This window comes from Kogia breviceps, chromosome 15 (genome assembly GCF_026419965.1).
Source record: "Kogia breviceps isolate mKogBre1 chromosome 15, mKogBre1 haplotype 1, whole genome shotgun sequence".
NCBI lineage: Eukaryota > Metazoa > Chordata > Mammalia > Artiodactyla > Physeteridae > Kogia > Kogia breviceps.
In genome coordinates, this window is record NC_081324.1 from 79,107,015 (window position 1) to 79,130,760 (window position 23,746).

Genomic DNA, 23,746 nt, shown 5'->3' on the forward strand with positions numbered 1-23,746 from the left:
ACCCCCAGAAGATAAAATGCTGCTTACTGAGGCATGAGAAAAGTGATCATCCAGTGCCCTGAGAAATGGGCAACCAGCAGCTGAAAAGAGATGCATGGCTCACTCATCGTAAAGGATGAAAGAAGCCCAGCCTGTGCTGGTGAATGTGGAACCACAGACTCTCGGCCGGTGGCAGTGAGGGTGATTGTAGTGTCCACCAATCTCCATGGTGTAAATACTTCCACAACAGCCAATTACAAGTTATCACTGTGAAGTTACTAAACTATAGGCACAGTCAGCTCTCCAGAGCCAGTACCTCTGGAACGGCCCACTTTCCCCCATGAGACCACTCCAAGGTGGGAAACAACAGGATTACCCAGGAGGAGGCCCGCTGGGAGCCAGTTGTACCAGATGACTCAGGTGAATACATTCTCCCATCAAACTCCTGTTCTCAGGAATTCCCTGGCGGTCCAGTGGTTAGGACTCTGCGCTCTCACTGCCAGGGGCCCAGGTTCAATCCTTGGTCGGGCGACTAAGATCCTGCAAGCTGCGCGGCCAAAGGGAAAAACAAAACAACTCCTGTTTTCTGCGCTCACCCTCACCTATTAAGCGCATTTGTCGGCCAACATAAATGTTACCTTCCTAACTCCAAACTGGGCCACGTGGATGGGCAGGCACAAATGTATGGAATTCATGGGGACCGAAGAACTTAGTAAGCTCAGGGTATCCTGAGAAAGCTTGGATGAAGCAGTTTCCCGAAGTTGTCTATTTTTAAGTTAGCATTTGCTGTGTTCCTGATTATAAACATAGCACGTTACGCTTAGTCTAGAATAATGAAAAGACAAAGAGAGAAAATAAAAAGTAACCATAAGTCATTCAGAAGTGATCACTATCATCACCAGGAACTTTTCTGTGGAGTTCCAATGTGTGATTTTTTTTTTTTTTTTTTTACAAAGTTGTGATGACATTTTACAGTTTTCATTCCTGCTTTTTCCCCTTAACTTTATATTAAAAATAGACATTGTTTGTTTTTGACAAATAACTAGTTTTCTTAACTGGAAAACTTATAAAATGCTAATGGTTTAAAAAAAGAGTCCAGATGAACCTTGCAGACATTGTGCTAAGTGAAATAAAGCAGTCACAAAAGAACAAATACTGTATGACACCACTTATTTGAGAGGTACCTAGTGCAATCAAGTTCCTGGAGACAGAAAGTAGAGGGGGTGAGGAGTGGGCAGAGAAATGGGGAGAGTTTCATTTATCTGTCATTTCCATTTTGCAAGATGACAAGCTCTGGAGAAGGATGGTGGTGATGGTGGCACAATGTGAATGTACCTAAATGTCACTGAACCGTACACTTAAAAAGGTTTTAAAAAAAAAGGTTAAGACCGTCAATTTTATTTTATTTTTTTATTTTGGCCACGCCAAGCGGCTTGCATTTCCCCGACCAGGGATTGAACCTGGGCCATGGCAGTGAAAACACGGAATCCTAACCACTAGGCCACCATGGGACTCCCAAGACGTGAATTTTACGTTTTGTGTATTTTACCACAAATTTTTTTAAAGCAGAAAAAAATGGGAAAGTGACAAAACAATGAGGGGAAAAAATGATACATAGATGGGACAGAGAACATAGATACTTCATTGGTGTTTGTGAATAAAAAGTTAAATCAAACAAACAAAATCCAAGCACTTTTGTGATGCAATTATATCTTGAAAGTGAGCCATCTGTCCACCTCCCCCAGGCCTCAGTCCTCTTCCCCAGGTACAACCAGTCTCACCAACTTCTGGAGACTACAGTCTTTGCTGGTTACCTAAAATGCACCCGTCGGAATATTACACACCCGTGAACACTTGTTTTCAAAGTTTATGTAATAATAGAGGATCCATCTGTTGTGATTACCCAGATGTGTGACGTTCAATGAGAGTTTTTTTCAACAACACTGTTGAAGGACGTTTCACATACCACACTTTCATTCTCCCATTTAAAGTGTACAATTCAGTGGTGTTTAGTATAGTCACAGAGTTCTCAGCCATCACCACAATCAATTTTAGACTTTTTTTAACCCCCAAAAGAAATCCCTTACCCTTTAGCTATTACTCTCAATTCCTTCCAACCGCCACACCCAACCCCTGGCAAACAGTAATCTACTTTCTGTCTCTACGGATTTGCCTATTCTGGTCATTTCATATAAATGAAATCAAACACTGTGTGTTGTGACTGGCTGCTTTCACTTAGCATAAAGTTTTCAATTAGCATAATGTGTTCATCCATGTTGTAGCAGGTATCAGTACCTCCTTTCTTTTTATGGCGAAATTATATTCCAGTGTATGGAGATAACACATAGTGTTTATCCATTCATCACTTGATGGACATTCAATAAATATTTAAGCCACTAAGGGACTCAGAGAACTTGGGGCACTTCTTTTCTAGTTTCCTCTCTGCCTTAACCATCATTCCACTCACGTCTTCTGGAAAAAAGGTTGTTCTTGCTTCCTTTGATGCTCTACTATGAGCAGACGCTGGCATTTTACAAAAGCCTGCCTCTCTGTACTTTGATTGGACTCTCAGTAGGCCAAGGCACCGGCCTGGAATGTGGTCAGGTAGTGTTTTATGCCATTATTTGTTCTTTTTCCAAAGATTTCAGTCAAACTCCTTCGGCTGTGTAGCCAGGAATTCCCAACCTCTTAGGGTCCCAGAATCTGATCTTTGTTCGCTTCAATTCTTTCTCCCACCTTGCAATAGTTCCATCCCATTTCTCAAAGACAAGTGCATTAAACTTAATTCCACTCTAAGATTTTTGCATTCCCTGTCTAGAATTCCCTGTCTCTGCTAAAGTGGCAGAGACACAGTACCTACTTGCATCCTGGCTTTTCCAGCCAATGGCTGACTTCTTGCAAGATTTTGAGAAAATTTCCTCATAATATATATCAATGCTCTTGCCAGGCACACTTTCTATGGAATTTCTCCTCCTATTCTTTGAGCAAACTTCAGAAGGAGGTACAAATCTTATCTACATTTTACAAATGAGGAAGCTGAGGCTCGGAGAGGTAAAATAACTTTCCAAACAAAGTCACAGCCTCCAGCCCATGTTTATAGAATGAATCACTTCTGCACTGGGCCTCACATTTACTGACAGAAGTAAAAACTTGGACTGGGGAAAGGGAGGATTAAGAAACTTGTGATGAAAATCTATGTACCCTCTTCCCAGGAAAATGCACATATTCGCAACATTTTAAAAGCAATTTCAAGGAGTTAGGGGAAAAAAAAACCATCCTGCAGGTCTAAACTGGAATTGTCGACTGGGTTGGCTGGGCACAGGAGGAAGTAAAAGATTTCTCTTACAAGGTTGAATCACCAGGTGGCGCTCTCAGCCCTGAATGGACTCTGGGTTCCATAGCCAAGGTCTTCCAAGAGATAGGAGTTGGTCCAAGCTGCCTGGAACTCAAAGAATTTCAGAGATTGTTGGTTTAAACAATAACCCTCACCATCAGAGGAGGAAAAGCGGCAGTGTGCTCAAGGTCACAGCTCATGGACAAAGCCAGAACTCACCCACTTATCCAAGTTCTGATATTTCTGAAATGTAGCACACAGTTCCCTTACTCTGAACAGAGCACAGTGGACACAATGCAATCTTTTCTCATGACGATTCCAGGAATGACCTTTTGTGTCTGAACCTTGCTATCTGTGGGAACTAGAAGGGCTTATCTCACACAAAATCGCCCCAGACTGCTGTTTCTTTAATTCCTCCTGCGGGTTAGGCTCTGAGCACGGGTTTGGTTCCTCCTATCTGCCAGGTTTGCTTACGTTTCCATGTGTCCTTAGGTAAGTTATTTACCCCTCTTGGAGCCTCCGTTTCTGGGGGTTATTGAGTGGATTTGATGAGGCATACTCCAGTAAAGTACCCTGCAGGCAGTAGATGTCCAACAATCGGTAACTACAAACATAACTGTGCTTCTTGCTCCTGTCAATTTGCTGCTTTAATTTGTTGCTTTATACATTCTCTACCTTGGGACACAGACACTAAACTTATTAGAACTCTGGGTAACATAAGAATACAGAGACGCTAAATGAGAAAATTACCTGCTCCGCTGTGGACTCTATGACCTTTGTTTCTGTGGTTTGGCAGTCCTGATTCACGGCTGGGTTCTGGAGAGGCAGGGGTTCCAGGTGGGCGCCTTCAGAGGATATAGGGCATTTGTGGAAATAGGAGATGGAAGGTTAGACTCCTGGACAAGTAAGTTATTTTTAGGTTTAACTACCCTAGACCTCCTTTTTCTTCTCAACACGTATCTCTGACCGTTCTGTCGATGGAAATAAGAAAACGCACAACATGAATTGTGTGTTTCAGTTTTATTCAGGTACCTTATTGAGGACAATAGCCTGGGAAAGAGTCTCTAAGTAACTCTGAGGAACTGCTTCAAAGACGTAGAGGGAGAGGCCAGTATACATATGATTTTGGCGAGGGAATACATGCAGTCAAGCATGCATCTCGGTAACAGGTTACAGCTAGTCACAAGTAACAGGTATCTCAGTTCATGATTTTAGTGCTTTACTATGTATGGGAAGATGAAGGAATCTGGGTTCATTAAAATTCTTCCTGGAATATACACCCTAACTATGTAAGGGGCCTGTTTTCTAAAGCACGGAGTGCCCCATCCTGGTTTTCATCCTGAATTCCTGTCAGGGTGCACTGTCGGTCAATCACTGCAGTGGCTAATGACTTAATCCTTGTAGAAACGGGTGGTGAGCAACATTCTTTGTTGTACGAGTCCAATGTCAAATAGCAATGAATCTGTATTTTTACAAATAGGAAACTCCCAAAAGGCAAAACCCCAAGGAATGTGAAATTTCACTTTTCAGCGGATTTGTTCATTGCCAAAGTCCTTTCAGACATATACACCCTTCAGTCACTCCCACACTCCAGCCCTGGAGCCCATCTCCTCCCCTCTGTTCCCACACTCCTTACTGGAGTTCTGAGCTCTGCTGTGTGCCAGGCACCATGCTGGATGCTGCAGTAACAATGGGGAACAGAAAAAAGAGTGGGCTTTACCCTCACAGAGCCCTCACTCTTCCCTGTAGCTCCAACCATGTCTGACAATGACTGTTTCAATCAAGCCATGGTGTTCCTACACCCCCATGTCCCTCACCCATGTTCTTGCTCTTTCCACCACCAGGGATGCCCTCGACTCCCTCCTTCACCTGGCTAATTCCCACAAATTCTTTGGGCTCAAGTGGTCACCTCTTCCAAGAAGTCTTCCTTGGTGTACACAGCAGGGACAGGTACCCTTCTCCTGTATTCCTGTAGCACCCTCTGGAAATTTATATCAGAACCCTTGCCACTCTGAATTGTAAGAATCACTTTACACGTCTGTCTTCCTGCTCCATCCTGGAATCTCTCTGAAGGTACAGACGATGTTTCATCCATGCCTGTGTCTTCAGAGTCTAGCACAGGGCTTGGTAGACATTCAGTAAATGGTAAGTGAACAAACAGAGTGTTGGCCCCAACAGAAACGAACAGCAACACTGAACATAGCGCTCAGGAGAGGATTTATTTTGGCATCTCTTGCTCACAAAACTCTAGAATCTTGAAGATGGTTCTTGTTTGCCCAGAACCATCTTCTTGACAATCAGTTCAGTTTCTCCCCTTCCAGGGGCTATCTGGCCTCCCCAGGAGTTGCTTATCTCCCCTGCTTCAGGGTACAGCCTGTCTTTTGGGGACCATCTTTAAATGGGCATCTTCATCTAAGTTTATATAAAGTCACAGGTAAGTTTCACTGCCCTTGTCCTCAACATTTATCTCCTTAGTGACTTTTGCACTTTCTTTCTTCTTTTTTTTAATTTTTAAAATTTTAATACAGTTCAAATCAGCAGGCGGGGTTCATTTCAGCTTCTTCACTGCCAAAGCTGGGAGCAGGAACTGCTTCAGCTTCTCTGCCTTCTCTTTGTCTGTGATGACCAAGGTGTAAAGGTATCTGCTGCATCGAACTTTAAACTTCACATTATCCTTATTTTTCTTGATCTTGACAGACTTGGCGTCCTTTCGCCTGGCTGTAAGCAGAAAGTCCTTGATTTCCTCAATTTTGTGAGGCATGGCGAAGAGACAAGGAGAGCCTGGCTGGCACCTTCGGTCCAGGCCCGGGGTCCCAAGATGTCACCCAGCCTGGATTACCACAGATTACCCTCCATTCCCCACGTACAGCCCGAGAGACCCTCACTGCCACTTCTTCACTTTCTTATGCTCTCTGTTTCCCAGCCTGCATTCCGATCTTTTCTAACCGGCTGCAGGATAAGACCCTGGGTTCTGGTATCAAACACACTCAGATTTATATCTCAGGAATTCCCTGGCGGTCCAGTGGTTAAGACTCCGTGCTTTCACTGCCAAGGGCACGGGTTCAATCCCTGGTCAGGGTACTAAGATCCCACAAGCCGTGCAGCCAAAAAAAAAATAATTGTTATTATATCTCTAGCCCACTGCTTCTAAGCTTGCCTATGAGATCTCTCTGAGCCTGCTTCCTCTGGTGTCAATGGCATTGATGGGAAGGATAACTGTGGCCCTTACCTTAGGAAATGTTGAGAAGATTATGTGAGAGAAAGTCATTATGAGAGGCTTAGCCTGGAACCTCACAAAGAAGAAAGCTGAATAAATATCATTATGTCATTTGGGACATGCAGAATATGTATATTATTATTTTATAATTTATTATAATATTATAATTATATAAAAGATAATATCAATAAAGTAGAATAATAAAATTTAACATTATAATTATTGAATTGGCCAAAAAGTTCGTTCAGGTTCTTCTGTAACATCTTATAGAAAAACCCAAATGAACACTTTGGCCAATCCAATATATAAATTATAATTCATAATATTTTACAATGACAAAAATTATAATTTTTATCTACATTTTTTATATCAAATAATCAACATAACTATACTAATTATTTGGCTTACTTTAGTTTCCCGGGGTTTTTTTTGTGCTAGGCGGGCCTCTCACTGTTGTGGTCTCTCCCGTCGCGGAGCACAGGCTCAGCACGCGCAGGCTCAGCGGCCACGGCTCACGGGCCCAGCCGCTCCGCGGCACGTGGGATCTTCCCAGTCCGAGGCACGAACCCGTGTCCCCTGCATCGGCAGGCGGGATCTCAATCACTGCGCCATCACGGAAGCCCTTGTTTCCCGTTTTTTAAAAACTTTCCTGCTTGTCAATTAAGCAGAAATATTTTATTTGTCTTAAAAGGAAATTTTTTAAAAAATATAATTTAATTCAGTCCACCTGTGGGAAGTAAAAGTCCTTGTAACAAATCTTAAGTTCTTTATTTCTCCCTAAAAAAAACCACAGTTAACTGTTGTTTATCCTTCCAGTTGTGTGTTTACATACACATGCATTATATACAACATGTAAACATACAGATTTTTTTAAAAAGCATAGATGAGATCCCACACTATATATATGTAAGCGACTTGCTTTTTTTTTTTTACCCTTTTAAATAAAGTGTACAGTTCAGTGCGTGTTTGTACATTCATAAGTTTGTGCAGCCATCACCATTAATTCCAGATCATTCTCATCACCTCAAAAAGAAACCCCATACCCACCGGCAGTCATTGCCTTTCTCACACCTCCCAGCTCCTGGCAAACACTGATCTACTTTTTGTCTCTATGGAATTGCCTATTGTGGATATTTCATATAAATGGAATCATATAATATACGGCCTTTTGTGTCTGGCTTCCTGTCACTACATTTAAATTCAGCTAATGCTTTTTAAAGATTACCCAGTATTCCATAGTTATGATGATTCCATAGTGTGAATTCATCATAATCCAGTTAATCCTCCACTCAATGGGCATTTAAATTGTTTCCTCCTTTTCATTATCACAAAATACAAAACAATGAACACCCCATGCTTCATAGCAATGTTCAGGCTTTGTGAACCTCGTAAGATTTCCTGCAGGAAAAATTCTCAGGAGAGGTATTATTATTGGAGAAAAAATCATGCATAGTGAAATTTTGATAGATCCTGCCAAATTGCCCTCTAGAAAAGTTATACTACTCTCTAGTCCTTCCAACAGTGTGAGTTGAGCATTGCCCCCAGTCTTTGTTAATGTTGTATATTTTAGATTTAAAAGAGAAGTGATTTCTAAGCTCACTTTCCCTGCAATCACACCAGCTTATATGGTAGAAATAGTGATATTTTGGGGTACATTGGGTTAAATGAAATACATTATTTAAATTAATTTCACCTGCTTTTAATTTTTATTAAATTCACCTGCTTTAAGAAATTTTTTTTAATGTGACTACTTGAAAAATTTTAAATTACATATGTGGCTCAACTTTTATTTCCTTTTTTTTTAGTGATCAAATCGAGACCTTTTTTTGTTTGCTGCGTTGGGTCTTCATTGCTGCGCACGGGCTTTCTCTAGTTGCGGTTATCAGGAACTACTCTTCATTGTGGTGCGCGGGCTTCTCACTGCGGTGGATTCTCTTGTTGCGGAGCACCGGCTCTAGGCGTGGGGTCTTCGGTAGTCACGGCACTCGGGCTCAGTAGTTGGGGCTTGTGGGCTCCAGAAGGCAAGCTCAGTAGTTGTGGCGCATGGGCTTAGTTGCTCCTCAGCATGTGGGATCTTCCCGGGCCAGGGCTCGAACCTGTGTCCCCTGTACTGGCAGGCGGATTCCCAACCACTGCGCCACCAGGGAAGTCCTCAACTTTTATTTCTATTGGATGCTGCTGCTCTAGAGTTAACCGTGATCTCTATCCTCCTCCTGAACATCCTGTTATTGCTTTTTACAATCAATGCATATTTATATTTACCCATATGTTTACCAGTTTCTTTGTTCTCCATGACTTCTTGCATCTCCTTCCTTCAGGTACATATATCCTCCCAAAAGGACATTTTGGGGGTATTTTTTTCAGCATAAATATGAGAGTGGGAACCACTGTATCTTAATCTAAAAGGGTATTGGATGATAGTGTATATATATAATGTATATATATATATATATATATATACACACACATATATTTTTGCATATGGGGGGGTTATTTGGACTCTTAATCGTGGGAGGAGGGGTTGAGTTAGAGAGATGGAAGATACTTCAGTGAAATACACATCTCATTTCCCATGACAGCAAATTGAAATGTACAATCATAGTCAAGGTGTCTCACGGGAAACTGAGAAGAACAATACACCATATGTTATGTAGAAGTCCAATGTCAGTGTGTAAAGCCAAACACGTAGCCCCTCAAACTACTTACGCTGTAGTAAATTTGAATTTTAAAAGTAAATTTCTTTTTGGGACTTCCGTGGTAGTCCAGTGGTTAAGACTCTGCTTCCACCTCAGGGGACACAGGTTTGATCCTTGGTCAGGGGAACTAGGATCCCACGTGTCATGCGACGCAGCCAAAAGATTTTTAAAAATTGTTTTAAAAAAATAAATTTCTTTTTAAGTAAACTTAAATTTCTCTCTCTCTTTCCAAAGTGGAATTCACAAAAGTTATATATGTAGATAATGTATTTATTTTTTAATATACATATATATTTCTGTATTTCTGACATTGCCGTTCTAGGACTTTGACTCAACTACAGAGAAATGGCCGGGCACCCTTTTGTTTTCTAATCTCTTTGTTCACTTGCCTTGAACTTCTGGACAAATTCAAACAAGTTGGGGAAATCAAAATAAGTGGTAGGTTAATGTGTTTTCATAAATATACAGTTGACCCTTGAACAACATGGGGATTAGAGGCAACCCCTCCATGCAGTCAAAAATCCACATATAAATGTTGACTCCTCTAAAACTTAATAGCCTACTGTTGACCAGAAGCCTTCCTGATAACATAAACAGTCAACATATATTTTGTATGTTATATGTATATTTATATATATTTTATGCTTTCAGGACTTACCTTTTTCTTAATTTGTTTCCATATTTCTAGGCTACGTGGTTCATCTGAGAGTTTTTTCAAATTGTCACAAATCTCCAAAAGATTTTCCATTATATGTATTGAAAAAAACCCATGAGCAAGTGGACCTGCACAGTTCAAAACCGTGTTGTTCAAGGGTCAACTGCAGTTTCTTTATTTCTGGAGCATGCAGAAAGTTCTAGTAAGCCAATAAAATTTTGTTAAGTAGAGATGGAGTCTAATGAAGTGGCTGGTATCAGAGGTAATTTGTACTACCTGTGTAGTCGGGCAAGGCGCTTACTGACACGATGCTTGCAAGTTGCTCTCTTGAGCTGGTTAACAGTATCTCTGTGAAGGTGTGGGCTTTACTTCCTTGCTACTTGTAGAAAACAGGTCTTGCTTTTGCTTTCCTGCCTCTGTTTCTCTTCTTTCTATTATTGGCGCAATTATTTTCCTTTGGAAAGCTGCCTCTCCCCAACTCTAGGCAAACAGGGTTGGGATGGAGCTATGGGAGTGGATGAGGACCCAGGCTGGTCAGAATGATAACGAGTGGGTTAGGACTAGACACACAGCCGGTCTGGATTAGTAAGAGGCAGTCCCTATCTTCTGCTGGAGGTGTGGAGCAATGGAACCCCTCTTTCTGCTGGGGTTGCTAATTTGAATGAATGCAGGCCTGAAGCCGTTGGTGGCTATCATTGGTCAGCTATTGCTGCATAATAAATCACCACAAGCTCTGCAGCTTAAAACAATATACATACATCATCTCACAGTTTCTGTGGATCAGGGGCTCTGCCTCAGGGTCTCTCAAGAGACTGCAGTCAAGGTGTCGGCCTAATCTGGGGTCTCCTTGTCAGGATCGCAGTCTAGCTGGGAGAGAGCGCTGAAGTGTCAGGTGTGCAAGTAGCCTAATAAAGCAACAAGCTGAAAATGAAAGAGTTAAGCTGTTGATCACTTGCTGCGATGGTTTAGGGAAGAGGCTGAAACTGGAGAAAGGACCTACTCTCCCTGTTGCATTTTCCCCTATATGTATCTCACTGTTGAAGGGACCCCAGAAAAAAGGCTCTAGCAGTTTATAGCTCCTGGGACTTGGGCGGTGAGGATGTAGAGGGACGAGGGATTGGAGTGGAAAAGTACCTGGTGTGGAGTCAGAGTGAGCAAGTGTCTGCAAGGTCATGTCCCCTCACCCCCAATAAGGGGGCCGGGGCAGAGGTGCCTGGAGAGGACCTCTGCCCAGGACCTCAGATAAAGGGACCCAAGAAGGAAGGAGCATAATATGCATAAGAGCATGACTGGTCAGAGGGGCTGAGTCCTGGACTGCAATTCCCTTAGAGACTGCAATGTGCTGTCTGTGCACCAGGTCTGGCATGGGGGGGAAGGGGGCAGCTTTCCCCTGGGAGGCCTGCCAGGTAAACCCTCTGAATTGCCTACCGTCAGGCCTGAGAAGTCACACATAGGTTTTTCTGTTTTTTGCTGTTGTTGTTTTTTATTTTTATTATTTTTTTTTTTTGGCTGCACCACACAGCATAAGGAATCCTAGTTCCCCAACCAGGGATCTAACCCGTGCCCCTGCAGTGGAAGCGTGGAGGCTTAACCACAGGACCAGCAAGGAAGCCCACACATTAGTTTTTAACCAGGAACCGGACACCTCATTCATCTGGAGTCTTGACTGGGGAACCATCTGCTTCCAACCTCACTTGGTGGTTGTTGGCAGGATTCAGTTCCTTGTGGGACATTGGACCGAGGGCCTCAGATCCTCACTGACTGTTGGCCAGGGGCCACCCCCAGTTCCTTGTCATGTGAGTCTTTCTATACTTGGCAGGTGATTTCATGAAAGCCGGCAAGCCAAGAAGGCAATAGAGTACGTGCTAGCAAGTTGTAAGTCCCAATCTTATGTAACCTAATCACAGAAGTGACATCCCATTAACATTGCCATATTTTATTAGTTAGAAGTGGCTTACTCAAGGGGAGGGGATTACACAAGACCATGAATACCAGGAGGGGGGGATTGCTGGGGCCATCTTAGAAGCTGCTGACCTCAATGGCCATAGGGCAACATAAAGGGGGGATCTACTTGGGACTGAAACCAGCCCAGAGGCAAACAAAGTTGAGAAACAGGAGGGAGACAGATACTTAGGGCACCACTTAAGCCTGTGGATCTGGATACTTCTGAAGCCAACTACCCATTGGCATCCCAGTACTGGAACTAATTATTTTTCTTTTTTAAAGATTCCATTTGCACTGGGTTTTAGTCACTTGCAACTGAAAGAGTCCTGATTAACATAAAAATAATGTGGGCAGGTTCTTTGGGTTTCTTGGCACTGAGATGTGCTGAGGTCACCTTAAGAACAAGGAGTTTCTGTTGGTGTGAATGTAAATTGGTGCAGCCACTATGGAAAACAGTATGGAGGTTCCTCAAAAACTAAAAATAGAGTTGCCATATGATGCAGCAATCCTACTCCTGGGCATATATCTGGACAAAACTATAATTTAAAAAGATGCATGCACCTCAGTGATCATAGCAGCACTATTCACAATAGCCAAGACATGCAAACAACCTAAATGTCCATCGACAGATGAATGGGTAAAGAAGATGTGGTATACATATACAATGGAATATTACTCAGCCATAAAAAAGAATGAAACAATGCCATTTGCAGCAATGTGGATGGACCTAGAGATTATCATACTAAGTGAAGTAAGTCAGAAGGAGAAAGACAAATACCATATGATATCAATTATATATGGAATCTAAAATATGACACAAATATCTACGAAACAGAAACAAACTCACAGATATAGAGAACAGATTTGTGGTTGTCAAGGGGGGTGGTGGGGGAGGAATGGATTGGGAATTTGGGGTTAGCAGATTCAAACTGTTATATAGAGAATGGATAAACGACAAGGTCCTACTGTATAGCACAGGGAGCTAGATTCAGTATCCTGTGATAAACCATAATGGAAGAGAATATGAAAAAGAATATATATATATATTTGAATCACTTTGCTGTACGGAAGAAATTAACACAATGTTGTAAGTCAACTATACTTCAAAAAAATAAATTTTCAGAAAAGAACAAGGTGTTTGCTCAAAGGGTGCTGATGGTCTGGCACCCACCTGGAGCCCTTCCATGGAGCGGGTCAGTTCTGGAGATGGAAGGCTGTTTCTCCAGGTGCTTGTTTTTCTCCGTGAATCTGCTGTTTTCCCACTGCCAATGGGCCATTTCTCCTCCATACTATAAATCCTTTACACACACTCTCTGCTGCCTCCGATTTCCAGCCTGCCCAAGGCTCTTAACGGCCCCTCTGCACTCTCTGTGCATCTTCTCCTTTCTGCATTAGTTCCTACCACTTACACCTGCCTGCTTCTTCTATACTAGTGCAGATTCAAGAGGCTGCATCTGATCGGTGTAGCTCATCCTTTTGAACCAGGCCAGTTCATAGGTGGTTTGACAGGCCTGTGCATTGCCTGTCAGGTGGGTCAGGAGGTGGACTCATAAGGGCTTCAGAGAGGCTGTGGGCAGGCCAGGCATTCTATAGTTTCTCTTGTTTAAGACATAGGCAAGCCATTTTTCATGAAGATGGTAAAGATTCCAGTTTGAATAATCATTAATTTGATAGCTTAAGGTCTGAATGAATGAGGCTTCACTGACTTGTAGCATGATTTGGGAGACCTAGTTTCTATTTCTAGCTGCTGTGTAATGAGCAGATCATCTGCATTGATCTACGATTCTTTTTTTTTTTTTTTTTTTTTTTGCAGTGCGCGGGCCTCTCACTGTCGTGGCCTCTCCCGTTGCGGAGCACAGGCTCCGGACGCGCAGGCTCAGCGGCCACGGCTCACGGGCCCAGCCACTCCGTGGCATGTGGGATCTTCCTGGACCGGGGCACAAACCCATGTGCCTTGCATTGGCAAGTGGACTCTCAACCACTGCGCCACCAGGGAAGCCCCCCAGGATTCATTTTATTGCAAGTGAAGAACATCCAACTTAAATTGGCACATGTCCAAAATGGAATTAGCTGGTTCACGTTTCAGAAAAGTCCAAGGGGTAGATCTTGCTTCATGCTTGGCTCCATCCAGGTGTCAAACAGTGTCAACGTCACCATGTCACAATGACTCTCTCTGTCTCAGAGCTACTTTGCTCTGTGTTGGCTCCTTTCCCTGGCAGCCTCTTTGGTCCCGGTGGTCAGATTACCACCAACAGCTCCAGGGTGACATTCTCTCTCTTCAGCAGCACTGCTGGAAGAGAGATTCCCCTCTTCCCAGTGGTTCCACCCAAGGTCCTGGAACTGAGTCTCATTGGCTTGGCTTTGTTCACCTGTGCATCCCTGAACGAATGGCTAGACCAGAGGGATGCAATGCTTTGATTGGCCAGCCTTAGGTCACATGACTATCCCTGCAGCCCCTCCTAAACCACGTGAACTGAGAGTGACAGAGGGGTGGATCCCCAAAGGAAGAGTGGGGTGCTATTAATCGAAAGAGAAATGGATGCTGGCAAACCAACACCAGTGTTTATACCAGTTAATCTGTCCATTTCTGCTTCCCAGTCTCTGAAAGCATGTGCTATTTGCAGAGTAATACTGCAAGCAACCTCTGAGCCTACAAATATTTGCAGGAGACTTCTATAATTTGCTTATTTTTTAAGTGAAGTGCGATTCATATAACATAAAATAAACCATTTTAAGGTGAATGATGCAGGGTCTTTCCTGGTGGCGCAGTGGTTAAAAATCCACCTGCCAGTGCAGGGGACACGGATTTGAGCCCTGGTCCGGGAATGTCCCACATGCCGTGGAGCAACTAAGCTTACCATGTGCCACAACTACTGAGCCTGCGCTCTAGAGCCCACGAACCACAACTACTGAGTCCACGTGCCACAACTACTGAAGCCTGTGCACCTAGAGCCCGTGCTCCGCAGCAAGAGAAGCCACCGCAATGAGAAGCCCATGCACCGCTATAAAGAATAGCCGCCACTGGCTGCAACTAGAGAAAGCCCACGTGCAGCAACGAAGACCCAATGCAGCCATAAATAAATAAATAAAGTGAATGATGCAGTGGCGTTTAACACATCACGATGTTGCACTACCACCTCCTCGGTCTAGTTCCGGAACATTTTCATCACCTCAAAATAAGACCCCCATGCCCAGGGACTTCCCTGGTGGCACAGTGGTTAAGAATCCGCCTGCCAGTGCAGGGGACACGGGTTCAAACCCTGGTTCAGGAAGATCCCACAAGCCGCGGAGCAACTAAGCCTGAGTGCCACAACTACTGAGCCTGCGCTCTAGAGCCCACAAGCCACAACCACTGAAGCCCATGCACCTGGAGCCCTTGCTCTGAAACAAGAGAAGCCACTGCAATGAGAAGCCCACGCACCACAATGAAGAGTAGCCCCCGCTTGCTGCAATTAGAGAAAGCCCACACACAGCAACGAAGACCCAATGCAGCCAAAAAAACCCAAAACAAACAAACAAGAAAACCATGCCCAGTAAGCAGAAGCTCCCCCTTCCCTACTCCTCCCAGTGATGGTAACCACCAGTCTGCCTTCTGTGTCTATGGATTTACCTACCCTGGATATTTCATATAAGTGGAGTCACAAAATATTTGATGTTTCGAGTCTCGCTTTTTTCACTTATCCCAATGTTTTCAAGGTTCATCTACATTATAGCATGTATAGCATGTAACACTTCATGTCTTTTTTGGGCTGAATAATATTCTATTGTGTGTTTATACTAGGTTGTTGTGCAACCAATCTCCGGAACTTTTTCATCTTGCAAAACGGAAACTCTATACTCATTAAACAACACCTCCCCATTCCCTCCTTCCCACCCAGTTCCTGGCAACACTCTTCTATTTTCTGTGTCTGTGAATTTGACCCCTTTAGATATCTCATATAAGTGGAATCATACAGTATTTGTCCTTTTGTTTCTGGCTTATTCCACTTAGTGTAATGTCTTCAAGATACATGCATGTTGTAGCTTGTGTCAGCATTTCCTTTATAAAGCTGAATATATTCCATTGTATGTATACACCACATTTTGTCTCTTCATCTGTCAAGGGACACTGGGTTGCTTCCACCTCTTGGCTATTGTGAATAATGCTGCTGTAGACATGACTTGCAAATATCTCTTTGAGACTCTGCTCTCAATTCCTCTGGATCTATACTCCAAAAGTGAGATTGCTAAATCATGTGGTAATTCTATTTTTAATTTTTTGAAGAACTAGAATTTGCTTGTTTTTAAAATTAATTGTCTGCCTAACTCTTTCCTAAAAATATTTTATGCAGAAGATACCAGTGGGAATGTAAAGGGTGTTTTTAATGCTTTGAAATTCTCATAGAATAAAAGTAAAAATCTCAATATTAAAAAAAAAAAATCTAACAAGCAGAATCCTGGAAACCAGTTGGAGATCAATTTCCAGAAAAATGTCTCAGTTCATCTGTTTGGCCAAGAGCCAGAGTCTGAGCCCCTGGAGTCACACTTCCGGGTGACTGGCATGGTCTCGACAACAGTTTGTGAACTTAAGCCGTGGCCACACGTGGGAGATTTATCTTTGTCCAGGCCTCCCTTATGAAACACTTTCTCTAGCAGAAGCGCAAGAGTAAAACTGGAATGAAGCCATTCCACTGAATAACCACATCAATGAATTTCCTGCCCTCACTCAACAAACAAAACAGCCTGTGGTTTTACAGGCTCATTCATCTGAGTCTATCCACAGCAGCCCTACAAAAGCTCCTCACTGAGACAAATACACACAGACAATTTACAGTCCAGAAAGGCAAGTGCACACAGTAGATGTGTGTCAATAAATATAACACTGCTTTTCTTTCTTTTTAACAATTGCTTTTCCCACCTCCTTTAAGACATCGACGGCACTCTGAGTGAGCAGTGAACAGTGAGCATCTACTATATGCCAGGAGCCCCTAAGGGACCCCAGGGTTGAGTCTTTACCTGGATTTTTGGGACACTTCTTGGTTCCTGGGTAAAAACAAGGCTTTCTGGAGGCATTTGCAGGTGTGCCTGGCTCCTCCGCTCTGGCTGGCAGAAGCTCTCCTGGGTGCCCAGCCCTGACCGACTCTGCAGAGACATCTCCCCACAGACCAGACAGATTCTCCTTTCAGCTGGATGTCAGCCTTTGGTAAGTCCCTGAGCCTTTCTGAACTTCGGTTTCCTCATCTGTCCAGCGAAGGGGTAAATGAGAATCAGTCCCAACATCTAACAACGAATGCACGATCAAATAATTCACGTCATTGTAACTGGCAGTTGTTTTAAAAAAAACATTTTTTGAAATGTATAACATCAGAAAATGTTCAACATAGACTATTAAATGAGATCTGTGTTCTTATGTGGATCAGATAGTCTACATATATTGTTGAAATCATGAATATAAAACTGTGGAGATAGAAAGGAACATTGAAAAACAAATGAGAGTGTAAACACTGCCGCCCCACCCCCATTGGCCGAAACAAAACAAAAACCATGAGAGAGTAAACCTGTTGATCACTAGGTCTCCTTTTGCCTTAAAAATCGGTCAGTCACAGAGACTCTGCCCGATTTGGAATATGGTATCCCAAACTTAAAATGTAAATGATGTTTGGCCCACTTCTATGATTTTATCCTCAGGAGAAAACAAACAACAAGCAGACAAGTGCATGAAGGTACATGTAAAAGAATACATATTTCAGAGACGTTTCTAGAGCATAATAGTGAGATCATCTGAAATGTTCCCAAATGGAGGATTTCGTTTGCAAACAAGAAACAATCCATACAATAGAATCCTGTACAACCATTAAGAATGCTGCTGTAGGGCTTCCCTGGTGGCGCAGTGGTTGAGAGTCCGCCTGCACATGCAGGGGACACGGGTTCGTGCCCCGGTCCGGGAGGATCCCACATGCCGCGGAGCGGCTGGGACCGTGAGCCATGGCCGCTGAGCCTGCGCGTCCGGAGCCTGTGCTCCGCAATGGGAGAGGCCACAACAGTGAGGGGCCCGCGTACCGCAAAAAAAAAAAAAAAAAAAAAAAAAGGATGAATGTTGCTGTAGTAATCTATTTATAGACATAAGTGAAGAAAGGCAAATTATACAAGAGCATGTATGTATAATTTGACCCAGTTCATACTGAAACCAAACTATCATCTATGCATATTCACATTTATATACATAGAAGGTAGTCTGGAAGGAAATACTGCAGGATGTTCATTGCTTTTAGGTTGTTGGATTGCTAATTAATTAGTTAATTAATTTTATGTTTGCGTGTTTGTATTTATGAATAAAGTTTTATATAACGAACATGTAAAAATAGTAATAGCTTCCCATTAGGAGGTTCCAGCCTGTGTATGAAGCCCGTCACCTGTGTTTCATTTAATCCTCACCATGATCATTTCAGGGGTGTTGATAAACCCAGTTTAGAGAGGGGGAAACTGAGGCTTAGCAAACATAAGTCATATTCTGTATAACTTTCTTATTGTTGTTGTAAAAAATTACCAGAAACGTAGTGGCTTACGACAACACGAATTTGTTATCTTACGGTTCTGGAGGTCAGAAGTCTGAAGTGGGTCTCACTGGGCTAAAATCAAGGTGTCAGCAGGGCTACATTCATTCAGGAGCCTCTAGGGGAGAATCTGGTTCCTTGCCTTTTCCAGCTTCTAGAGGTTGCCTGCACTCCTTGGCTCCTGGCCCCTTCCTCCACCTGCAGACCCAGCAATGGTTGGTTAAGTCTTTCTCACATGGCATCCTTCTTGTTCTGACAATCCTGCCTTCTTCCCCATTTAAGGACCTTTGTGATTACACTGGGCCCACCCAGATAATTGAGGGTAATCTCCCAATATGCAGGTCGGCTGATTAACAACCTTAATTCCATCTGGTTTCATAATTCCCATTAGTCACGTAATGGAATATAGTCACAGACTCTGGGAATTAGGATGTGGACATCTTTGAGAGGCCATTCTTCTGCCTGCCCTCCTTGCCCAAGGTTTCATAAGGTACCGGGTGATGGATTAGGAAGTGAATGAATTCTGACTTCCATTCCTGTGCCCTTAGATTATGCTATGTGTCTGATTACTTGTATATTGAAGACATTTAAAAACTTTTTATAGGTTAAAAAATAAATAAAAGGACATTCCCTTCCTTGTCCCTTTATGCTTATGCAGCCTTTTTGCTATGTCATCCATCTGCCCCTACCTAAATCTCCCATTCTAGCAAAACCAGTCTGTCCACTGGTCCAAGCCCAGCACCCACACACTCCAAGCTTGCTTCCACTTCAGGTGGTCCTCATACTGTCTCTTAAACTTGGGAGCGTCACTCTTGGTCATCTGAGAAGCTGATGACAAGATGGGACTCAATGTGCAATGTATTTATTAGGAGAGATGGCTGTGAGAGAAAATGGGGAGAGAATCTGAGCCTGAGTATGGAAGCCAGGGAAGGAAGCAACCTAGCCTGAGGTGTAGTTGCAAAGAAACAGGCAAGCCAGTCCTGACCACGTAGGAGCCCTGAGCCTCCCAGCTCTGTGTTAATAACCCTGCCAAGCTCGGTCATGGGCTGGGGGCAGCCTGCCAAAGCGTGGTCTTGGCCTCAAAGCAGATAACAGCACCTGGAGGCCTGACCAACTTCTCTCCCTGCAGTTAGAGATGTGTGGGCTGCATTTTCACGGCTGCCCTGAGGGGTTTTCATGGTGTTTGCCTGCATAAACCTTCACCAGGGGAAAGCTTTCTGGAGTCAAAGACCATGATTGCCTCACCTGTTCCCAGCACTCCCAGCTAGAGCGTGCTTAAGGACTTTGTGTCTGGCCTAGGGGGGGAAGGTGGGCTTTCATCTGCTTTGTCACTTCTACCTCTCCAAGCCTCAGTTTATTTAACTATGACATGGGTTAATAGCAGTCCCTCCCACATTGGGTTGGTGTGAGGGTGAAATGAAACGCTGAGCATCAAGGCCTTGGTCAGGAAATGGAAGTTGTCTTCACTGGAGCACTCTGACCTGCACACAGTAGGTGCTTAGTAAATGTTAAGTGTTGTCATTGGGGCATACACACAGTGGGTGCCTGGTAAATGTTACAGTTGTCCTTGGAATGCGCGGACCTATAGGGGGCATGCATTTGGTAATGGGAGCAGTCCTTACGGGAGCAGGCTGAGCTGAACACAGTAGGCGCCCAGTACATATGGTTCGGCTGGTTGCAACCATTGTTTTAATGGAAGTGGTTCCAGTTCCCTCTCCTCAGTGGAGAGAGCAGCCCAGGCTAATAGAGACAGACGAAGGCATGGCAAGATCCAGGAAGTCTCTCCCCATCACTCCATGGGCCTCCAGAACGTTATCCATAAACACAGTTAAGCACTTTGCAGCTAGCAGCACTCCATAAAGTCATTCCCACCTCTTAAATAGCCAGTGAGCATCTGTGCTTAGTCCCAGAGCTAGCTCAAAGCAAATTTCTTTTTTTCTGTTTTTAATTTTATTTATTTATTTATTTTTGGCTGTGTGGGGTCTTCATTGCTGCACACAGGCTTTCTCTAGTTGCGGTGAGCGGGGGCTACTCTTCGTTGCAGTGTGCAGGCTTCTCGTTGTGGAGCAGGAGCTCTAGGTGCCCGGGCTTCAGTAGTTGTGGCAAGTGGGCTTAGTTGCTCCGCGGCATGTGGTATCTTCCTGGACCAGAGATTGAACCCGTGTTCTGCACTGGCAGATGGATTCTTAACCACTGCGCCACCAGGGAAGTCCTCAAAGCAAAGTTATTTATTTATTTATTTACTTATTTATTTACTCGAGGCTTGTGGGATCTTAGTTCTCCGAACAGGGATTGAACTTGGGCCCTTGGCAGTCAAAGTGCGGAGTCCTAACCACTGGACCACCAGGGAAGCCCTTCAAAGCAAATTTTAAAAAGTCTCCTTCTGAGACTTTTCTATGAAGGTGCAACCATCTCATCAGACCAAAGAGCTGTTTTCTTTTTTAACACATGGCTTGTGGGATGGCATCTATCATCTCATGAGCATTTGATGAGAGCTGTTTAATGTAAACAGTGAGAGGAAAGGTGCTCTGATTTTTCCAACTGCCGCTAATTAAGGAGGTGCTGTTGATACTGGATTTGCAGGTGCAACGGTCTATCTTTTCTGAATGTGATATTTTATTAGAAAGCAAAGCTTTAGTGATCTGAACCTGAAACCAACCAGATGGTGTTTTTTAAAAATTCACTTATTTTCATATAATAATAATGATAATATCAGGTACTAAGTGTGTCAGCACTATTTTAAGTGCTGGGGATAAGACCAGTGACTAAGAGAGATAACCCTCATGGAGTGTATATTCCAGCGGGCAGTGGTGTGTTTCAGATGATAAACTCATAATCCCAAATGCTCTGAATGTTAAGAAAGAGAAAAGACAAATTGAATGTGGATGCAGAGATGAGGGCATTTCCCAGTCTTGATGAGTGGGAGAAGGTGGAAGTGATGTTTAAGATGAGTAAAGGTGAACTGGGACAAGAATACAGTGAGGGGTAGGGGGAAGCGGAATGAGGGAAAAGTGTTCCAAGAAGAGGGAACAGCATGTGCAAAGGCCCAGAGGTAGACAGACAAGTTGGAAATGAAACAAATTCAGTGTTTGGAGAGAAGAATGCAAAGAGGTAGACACAGGGAAGTAGAAGTCTACAGGATGCTTTTAAGAGTCTGGACTTCATCCTGAGGCAATTGGGGGAGGGACACAGAGGGCTTTAGGGAAGGCAGGGTGAGGTGTGGACCTACCTGATTTGTATCTGAGAAAGATCACATTTTGTAATTTCTTATTTGTTGAATGTCATTTGATGAATGCCTCTCTCCACTGCTAGACTACATACTCCACAAGGGTGGGGACTATTTCTCTTTTGGTTACAAGTTTCTCAAAATGCATTTATAGAACAATTGATGGAAAGAACCAACAATCATATTAGTGTTTCATGTTGAAGGCATTGCTTCTGGTCTGTACTTAAGTAGACAGTTAACTAGCTATGATTCATCCCTTTAAAGTACATATTCTTTGACCTACCTAATCCCTGTCTAATAAAATTTTCCTAAAACTATCCATCAGGGCTTCCCTGGTGGCACAGTGGTTGAGAGTCCACCTGCCGATGCAGGGGACACAGGTTCGTGCCCCAGTCTGGAAAGATCCCACATGCTGTGGAGCGGCTGGGCCCATGGGCCATGGCCACTAAGCCTGCGCATCCGGAGCCTGTGCTCCGCAGCGGGAGAGGCCACAACAGTGTGAGGCCCGCGTACTGCAAAAAAAAAAAAAAACAACAAACAACAACAACAACAAAATTATCCATCAAGTGTACACACACACACACACACACACATTCATTTCAGTGATATTTGTAAAATGAAAAAACAACAAAATAGCATAAATGTCCAAAATCAGGAAATTTGTTGAATAAATTGTGGTGCATCTAGCGTAGACTAGGCCATTAAAATAATGAAGATCCATTTTCATATGGATATTCTACAATGGTAGAGTAAATGCAATTTTTTGGGTGAATAAACAGAACAAAATATTTATAATCATAATTTTTAAAAAATTTATTTTACTTATTTATTTATTTATTTTTGGCTGCATTGGGTCTTCATTGCTGTGCACAGGCTTTCTCTAGTTGTGGCGAGTGGGGGCTACTCTTCGTTGTGGTGTGCAGGCTTCCTATTGTAGTGGCTTCTCTTGTTGCGGAGCACAGGCTCTAGGCTCACAGGCTTCAGTAGTTGTGGCACGTGGGCTCAGTAGTTGTTGTGGCTCGTAGGCTCTAGAGTGCAGGCTCAGTAGTCGTGGTACATGGGCTTAGTTGCTCCACAGCATGTAGGATCTTCCCTGACCAGGGATTGAACCTGTGTCCCCTGCACTGGCAGGCAGATTCTTAACCACTGCACCACCAGGGAAGTCCCCTATAGTCATAGTTTTAAAATTGGAAAGATATACCCCAAATTGTTGCCAATGTTTATGTCCAAGTAGTGGAATAGAAGCTATTCGTATTTACTTCTTTGGATTTTTTAATATGAATTTTCTACAATGAATTGTATTATTTCCTAATAGGAAATAAAAACAACAGACAACTTTTTATTCCCTGGGGGGGATTATCAATGTCAAAAGCTCTCCTAAGGTCAAATTAGATAAGGAGCATTAAATAGTGCCCATCATATTTAGAAAAAGAAAGCATTTGGCGGCTACAGTGAGAGCAGTTTTGAGCCAGAGACACTTGTCAACAAAGTAGGAATAGTAACTATGGTTTGTCGACCAAAAAAAAAAAAAAAGCACAAGAGCTGGAAGTTGAGTTTTATTCTGTGTCTTACTGAAGACTACAGCCTGAGAGACAGCCTTTCAAATAGCTCTGAGGAACTGCTTTGAAGAGGAAGAGGGAGAGGCCAGTATATATATGATTTTGGCTAAGGGGTACATGCAATCAAGCATACATGTTGGTAGAAGACTGATGCTAGTCATTAGGAGCAGATATCTCAGTTCATGATTTTAGTGCTTTTTAAGTATGGAAAGATGCAAGAATCTGGATTCATTAAAAAATTCTCCTAGCATATATCTAAGATCTAAGGATTTTGCCTTTTTTTTTTTTTTTTTTTCTCAAGGCACACAGTGCCTCATCCTGTTCTTGTCCTGAATGCCTTTCAGGGTGTGTTGTAGGTCAGGGACTGCAGTGGCTGACTTCATCCTTTCAAAACTGGATGGTGAGCAACAGTCCTTGTTTTGCAAGTTAAAAAAAATTGTTTTTTCAAAAAACAAATTTCCCTAGAATCTTGTCTAGTGCAAGTGGGGATAGGGAGATCAAATATATGTGCAAATATATTTACCCGTTGAGAACAACGCTCAAAAGCTCCCCCAGGCCCTCTCCTGGCCGTTACGTTAACCAGTGAGCATGCGCGAAAATACC

At 43.2% G+C, this 23,746-nt stretch overlaps 1 pseudogene; it reads right to left on the reverse strand.

Annotated features, from left to right (window-relative positions):
* Nucleotides 1-5,861: 5,861 nt before the first annotated feature.
* Nucleotides 5,862-6,074, reverse strand: LOC131742820 (large ribosomal subunit protein eL38 pseudogene; annotated as a pseudogene).
* Nucleotides 6,075-23,746: the final 17,672 nt, after the last annotated feature.